This window comes from Mus caroli, chromosome 19 (genome assembly GCF_900094665.2).
Source record: "Mus caroli chromosome 19, CAROLI_EIJ_v1.1, whole genome shotgun sequence".
Lineage (NCBI taxonomy): Eukaryota > Metazoa > Chordata > Mammalia > Rodentia > Muridae > Mus > Mus caroli.
The window spans coordinates 12,170,865-12,178,165 of NC_034588.1; the positions used below are offsets into that span (position 1 = coordinate 12,170,865).

The 7,301-nt window shown below is 42.4% G+C and overlaps 1 pseudogene across 1 annotated transcript; it reads right to left on the minus strand.

Annotated features, from left to right (window-relative positions):
• Positions 1 to 4,828: 4,828 nt before the first annotated feature.
• Positions 4,829 to 6,632, minus strand: LOC110285624 (annotated as a pseudogene). Its single transcript, XR_003835547.1, has one exon. The product of XR_003835547.1 is annotated as a multifunctional protein ADE2 pseudogene (transcript).
• Positions 6,633 to 7,301: the final 669 nt, after the last annotated feature.

Genomic DNA, 7,301 nt, shown 5'->3' on the forward strand with positions numbered 1-7,301 from the left:
ACTGATTGCTGTATCTCAGCCTCCAACACTAGCAGGAATTCCCTGGGACCAGACTAGTTTAGCAGCCAGCAAAACAAACAACTCACAACCATCCTACTCTCTGAGAATTCAGAGAGGAATCAGAAACCAAGGAACAAAACACCCACTGAACAAAGACAAACCAAGAATTCAGCATTCTTATGAGGTCAACACCTAGACCTCAAATCCAGATGCCTAGATGCCAACATAAGAGCACAATCAATAAAAACCAGGACAGTATGTCTGCCCTAGAGTCCAGCTAACCTACTACAGCAGGCCCGGAATATCCCAATTCAGCTGGAGCACAAGTAAAAGACCTTAAAATTAACTATATGAAGATGATAAAGGTCCTTAAAGAGGAAATTAAAAAAAAATCCAGGACCCCCCAAACCCTAATTAGATAAAAATACAAACCTCTTAATGAAAGCCAAGAAACAAAACAAAACCAATAGTTAAAGGAAACAAATAAAGTGTTCAAGACCTGAAAATAGAAATGGAAGCAGTAAAGAAACCACAAACCAAGGGAGTTCTGGAAATCAGACATTTAGGAATTCAAGCAAAAACCACAGAGGCACACTTTACCAACAGAGTACAAGAGATGGAAGGTAGAATCTCAGGTATTAAAGATATGATGGAAGAAATAATCAAAGAAATTGGTCAAAGAAAATGTTAAATCTAAAATAATTCCTGAAACAAAAACATCCAGGAAATCTGGGATGCTATGAATACATCAAACCTAAGGATAATAGAAATAGAAGGAGAAAAATTCCAGCTCAAAGGCCTAGAAAATATTTTCAACAAAACCATCGATGAAAAATTTCCTAACTTAAAAAAGGATGTATATATGTATGTATGTATAAACATACAAGAAGCACACAGACACTAATAGATTGGACAGGAAAGGAATTCTCCTTGTCACATAATAATCATAACACTAAACATACAGAAGAGAGAAAGAATATTAAAAGCTTCAAGGAAAAAAGGCTAAATAACGTATAAAGGCAGACCTATTAGAATTATACTTGACTTCTCAATGGAGACTTTCAAAGTCAGTGGGCCTGGAAAGATGCACTACAGACTCTGTGAGACCACGGTTGCCATCCCAGACTACTATACCTAGGAAAGATGTCAATCACTATAGATGGAAGAAATAAGATATTCCATAATAAAGGCAAATCTAAATAATATATATCTACAAATCAGCTTGACAGAGGTGCTAGAAGGAAAACTCCAAGCTGAGAAGGCTAACTACAACTATGAAAACATGAGCAATAAATAATCTCATTCCAGCAAAAACAAGAAAAGGAAAACTTACAGGCACACAGGCATGCACACACACATGCACAGACCACTACCACTACCACCGCCATCACTAACAAAAACAACAATAAGTGATCAACAATCAATTGTTGGTCATTGACATCTCTCAATATCAATGGTATCACTTCTCCAATAAACAGACACAATTAACAGAATGGATGTTAAAACAGGATCCATCCTTCTGCTACATCCAAGAGGCATACTTCAGCATCAAGATAGACAGTATCTCAGAGCCCCATTGCCAAGGATATATACATAAAGCTCATTGAACTTGGAGAGATCAAGTTGGTGAGCCATCACCCTTATCATTCTAGTCTCTTTGATGCAGAGAGGTCTCTATAGGCTACTGAAACAAATGTGGACACTAAGCCACAAAACCTTAACCTACAATCTATTCTACCTTCAAGGTGTGCTGAACAATGGTGGCACAGAATTTATGGGAGTGGCTAACCAATGTTTTTTTTTAGCTTGAGGTCCATTCCATGAGATAAAACCTATGTCCAACACAGCTTGGATGGCAAGGGGGGAATGGGAGACTCAGTAGCCCAAAGACCCAGGGTAGAACCAAACTCAAGAAAATCATTGAAATGATTTCTGTTATACTCATAGACTTCTGCCTTGTCTAATCATTATCAGAGAGACTTCCTCTCACAGTAAATGGGAAGGGTTGCAGAGATCCACAGCCAGATACTACACAGAGAGAAAGTCTATAAAAGAAGTCTCCATAGTGTCCCTTCCTTCAGAGCTTCGGTAGTTCCATAGAAGAGCAGATGGAAAGATTGTAGGAGCCAGATGTGTTGGGAGACAGCAGAACACAGCACACTGAATCAACTAAGCAGGGAACATATGGGCTCACAAAGACTTAAGCAGTAAGCATGATGCCTGCAGGGGTCTTCACCAGGTCCTCTGTGGATATGTTGTGGCTGTTTGCTTGGTGTTTTTGTAGGATTTCTAAATGTGGGAGTAGGTGTATCTTTGACTTTTTTTCCCCAACATAATATTTTTATTGATAATTTGGGACTCTCACATAATTACATTCACTTTTTGGTCCTCCCAGATCCACTCCTCCTTGTGACTACCGAAACAAAACAGCAAATCCAACAATACAAGTCTAATTTGTGTTGTCCATATAGTCACTGAAGCATGGTAAAACTTCCACTGGCCAATCCCTTAAAAACCAGATTCCTTCCCCACCTGTACCCCTACCAGAAGCCATCAGTTGTGGAGAGCTACACGTTTGCACACTTTTACAAATTTTAAGAGATCTTTTTGATGACATCTTGGCTAGGCTGTTACTTTGTGTGTGTGTGGGGGGTGATATGGGAGTAGGGATTGTCACAGAAGCCTTCTACGACTCCGATTCTCAACTGTGAGTCTACAGTCACCAATATCCCCCCAAAAGTAGCTTTTTTTTTGCCTTTTACAGTAAGTGGGAACACAGATCATGGACTTCCACATGGTTACTTATGACAGTATAGACCATGGGTATCCACATGGTCTTCATTGTCAGCATATGCCATGGGCCTGCACAGTCTATGGTGGCATAGACCGCACACTTCAACAGGGCCCCTAGCTGCTGCAGAACTGTGGACCCCAACATGGCCCTTTGAGGCAGCCACAAACCACAAATGTCAACATTGCTTCAGTTGGCAGCACAGACCATGGACATCTTCATAGATTTTGATGGTAGCACAGACCAGAGGAATCAACCATGCTCCAGGCTGCATTGGGATCATGAACTCCAACATGGCTCTTGGCATCATGAACCACAGACAGTTGCTTGGCTTCCAATGGCAGCACAGACTATGCACAGCTACATGGCATCTAGCAGCAGTCCAGACTACAGACACCCACCTGAACATGGTCTCAACATGGCCCGGGGTAGCAGTCCAATCCACAGCATGGCCTCTGGTGGCACTATGGGTCACCATGGAGGTCTCTCAAGAGGGTCCAATCCAGAAAATGAGCCTTGGACATCCTGTTGTTGCTCAGTCAGAGTGATTGTGCGGCTGGACAGCGTGTTCGGGGGCCGAGTCTGTGCAAGGTCCTAGCTGTGGTACACCACCCTGCCACACCTACCTGGAAACAGCATGCCCCCCTGTCTACTGCAGCCTTCTCTTTCATTTGTGACTGCCTGTTGTATCTCCAGCTCTGTCTGTCTCCACAATGAAAACACTGTGCCATTCCTTTATCTTTCCTACCTCTTCATTTCATATTTTTCATCATCATAGTGGCATTGGAAACTTCAGTGTGTCACATAGTACATATTTTTTTTGCCCAAACAGCTTTACATGCAAATATTCATTGCAATAAGTTTTGGTCTGGTTCAAGGTTTCTGACACACCATAAATACTGGCCATCACAGCAGTTCATCTCAAATATTCTGCTATTGCCTAGAGTCTGGGTGAGGTTGGAGCTAGGCAGAGCATCTGTGGCAGTTTCCATACAAGCTCCAGGCTGCTGCACCGCTCACCATTCTCAACCCTCCCAGGGCTTGACCTTTGTGCTTGTAGCCTCTAGGTATCATCACTGCCCCATACTTTCCCAGTAGGACAAGCAGCTCAGACTGCAATGACAAGTAGTTCACTGCTAGGGGCCTGGCTAATGGGCATAAGACCGACCGGCTCTGTTTAGTAATGACATCTGATTCTGTGGTATGAGCTCCTCTACCTGCTCCAGCAGCTTGAAGGTGGAGTAGATGTTGAGGTGGACTGATGCAAAATGCTGGATCCGGGCCTGATGGCAGCTGAGTTGGCCAGTCCAGACTGTCCTGATGGAATCGACTCATGTGGCCCTTGAACCTTTGACCTTTTGCCTGCTCTTGAGGGACTCTTTTCCTTCTTGTTGGGCTGCCTTGTCCAGCCTTGGTGTGAGGGCTTTTGTCTTGTCTTATTGTATCTTCTTTTCTCGTGTTTGACTGTTGTCTTGGGTTGTGGGGTTTGGGGATAATCTTTTTTGAAAGGAGACATAGAGGGGAGTGGATCCAGGAAAGAGAGAAGGAATGAGAGGAATCAGAGACGAGTGGAAGGAGGGAAAACTATGGTTCAGGTGTATGGAAGAATCACCTATTAGAAGAAAACCAGAAAACAAAACACCAAAACAAACAAACGAACAAACAACAAAGCTATTTTTAGTGCTCTTTATTATCTTTTTCTGTTATAATGCTCATTTATCTTCCCATTGCACTGTGTGAAAGAAAAAAAAAAGAGTCACTGTTTCTGTATCTGGAGAGAGGCATTCTCAGAGTGTTTTGGCTTTTATTCCTATATGCTTATTTTTATTTTTATTTATTTTTATTTTTTATTTTTTATTGTTATACACAAGTATTTTAATTTTCAATGTATCAACTCAGATCAAGCATTATCTACTGATTCACAACAACAAAAAGCTATTACTCTTTTTAAAAAGTTTACTTTTTAAAATTGTGTGTGTTGNGTGGGGAATGTAATAGTATTTGAAAGTAGGTGCATAAGGAAGCCATGGGGTCAGATCCCCGGATTTAAAGGGTATTTATTGTGAGGCAGTCTACACAGATGCTGGGAGCCAAACTCAGGTCATCGGCAAAAGAGCCACACTGGTTCTTCATAGTGGTTCATACAGCAGACACATTGTTCCAGTTTCATAATTACATATTTACCCAACAGTGACTATACAGAGGGTGAGAATAAATTTAGTAGTGTCATGCCAATTTTACTAACTATAAAGATTCCCTCCACGGCAAGTTGAGTCTCAATACACAGCTCAGTTGGCCCTGAACTTAAGAGATCCTGCTGCCTCAGCCTCTGGAGTGCTAAGGTTACAGGGACATATCACTTTGTAGAGCTAGAAAATATTAGTAATATCCACTGACAATGTGCCAACTCATAAACACTGAGTAATATTTGTTTATTAGTAACTGAATTGTTTTCTCTTATGTGAAATCATTTTGCTTGACTTTTTTCTTTAAATCCAAACTAGGACTACGTAACTTTTCTCCTAAAAATTAAATTGCTTCTTTACAAATTGCATTGTCTGACCTTCTTATCAGCCTGCTTTAAGGATATCCACGTGTTTAATATGCTCGTTCGAAGTTTGGCCCACACCAAATGATTGTTTAACCCAAATATCTGAGCAGCAAACTGAGCAGATCCTTCTGGAGAAAGTATAGTTGAACAGCCAATACCACTGGGCAGTCGAAGAGATGACCACACATCCTGAGCACCCCAGTCTGGTGTGATGGGGGACAGCTGATAACCGGATATGCAGTATTGCCAGACAGCACTGGGCCTAGACCGTTGCTTCTGCCCGCCACAGAGACAAATACAGTAGGTACGCCATCCCCTTCATATTCTGCTTTAATCCTCAAAGTCTCATCTGGTCCTTTATGCACAGATGTTACTCTAAGTTCACACGGAATCCCAAAATTTCCACAAGCCTTCTTAATTTTCTCACAGTGACCAAGGTCAGAGGTGGAGTCCATCAGCACTACCACCCTGCACTGACTGTCTGACTTGAGAAGCAACTCCACTCGGTCTGCAACCCACTCAAAGTTTTTCTTTACCATCTGGAGTCCTTCCGGAGTTACTTCTTTGAGATCACGGTAAGACTGTTTGTCCTTCTGCTGGCTCTGATCGCCCGATAGCCATAGTCTCCAGGAATCATTATCAATGACATCAGCAAGAACGATCTCTTTGGTGGTTACATCAACGCCAAATTCAATCTTCATATCAACCAGCGTACAATGATGGGGCAGCCAGGATTTCTCCAGAATTTCAAAAATAGCTTGTGTGGCATGACTCATGATGTCCACTTCAGTCTGCCCTATAACAAGGCCAGCAAAACAAAATTTTGCAGCAATGAGTTGCTCCTCCGACCACTGCGGATCATTATTGGCATCATCCTTGAAGAACATCTCCACTTTGGGTGGATAGAACTTGTACCCCTCCTGTACACCAGGGTTCCTTTTGAGGAAAGATCCAGTTGCTATTCTTCGGCACACCCACTCAATGGGGATCATTTCACACTGGGGTGCAATGAAGGCAGTCTCCCCACATTTCTTGGTGAAAGCAGTTTTTATACCAGCTTCCTGTAACAACTGAAATATGCAGCTGGTGATCTTGTTGGAGATGGCAGCTTTGCCTTCCAGGCGGTTCTTCCTAGCTGCATTCCCTGCTGTGATCTGGTCCTTGGACTGCAGGAGGACTCTGCCTGGGGTGTCTAACAATTCATAGACTTCTTTTGTTTTACCCTCGTAGAGCTTCTTCCCGACGTTCACTACTACGGCTGTCGCCATTATCCGAGGTGAACTAGAGGAGGAGACCGCGCGGGGGGGGGGGGGGGGGGGGGGGGGGGGGGGGGGGGGGGGAAGGGCAGCGCTGCGATCAGCTGCGCCACTCTCATCACCTACTCCTTGGGCACGGGAAAATAACGGAGCCTCCCACGTGCAGGGAAAGCAGCGATCCTATGCTTATTTTTATAAACTACATAAACTTCAACTTATGAAAATGATATATACTTTTAAGAGAAATAACACAATAACCTAGATTTGTGGGCCCATGATGTGGAGAGTCACAAGTACGTCTGTAAATTTCTGCTTTTGGTTGTAAAGAACATAGAATTAGTTTATACCTGGGTTTCTGTTTCAGTAGCCTTCAGCTATAACATACTCCTATCAATGAGGGCTTACCAGGCCTTTGACCAGAGTCCTGAGACTTTGTGGAGTTGGAAACCTCTTTGCATGTCTGATTCTATTCTTTCCCAAAATCACAAGCATTGTGCAGAATATTATTATTATTATTAACCGGTAATTTTATTTCAAACATATAGAAAAGAGTAAAAATAATAGAATGGCTATCCATTTATATGCAAGATGTATAAATCTGAGCATTTTGCCTTATTTGCTTCAGATCTTCGTTTTCTAAAGAATGATGTGTTTTGGACTAGCTGTTGTAAAGCATGACTGTGATCTCTGCATTTGGAGGCAT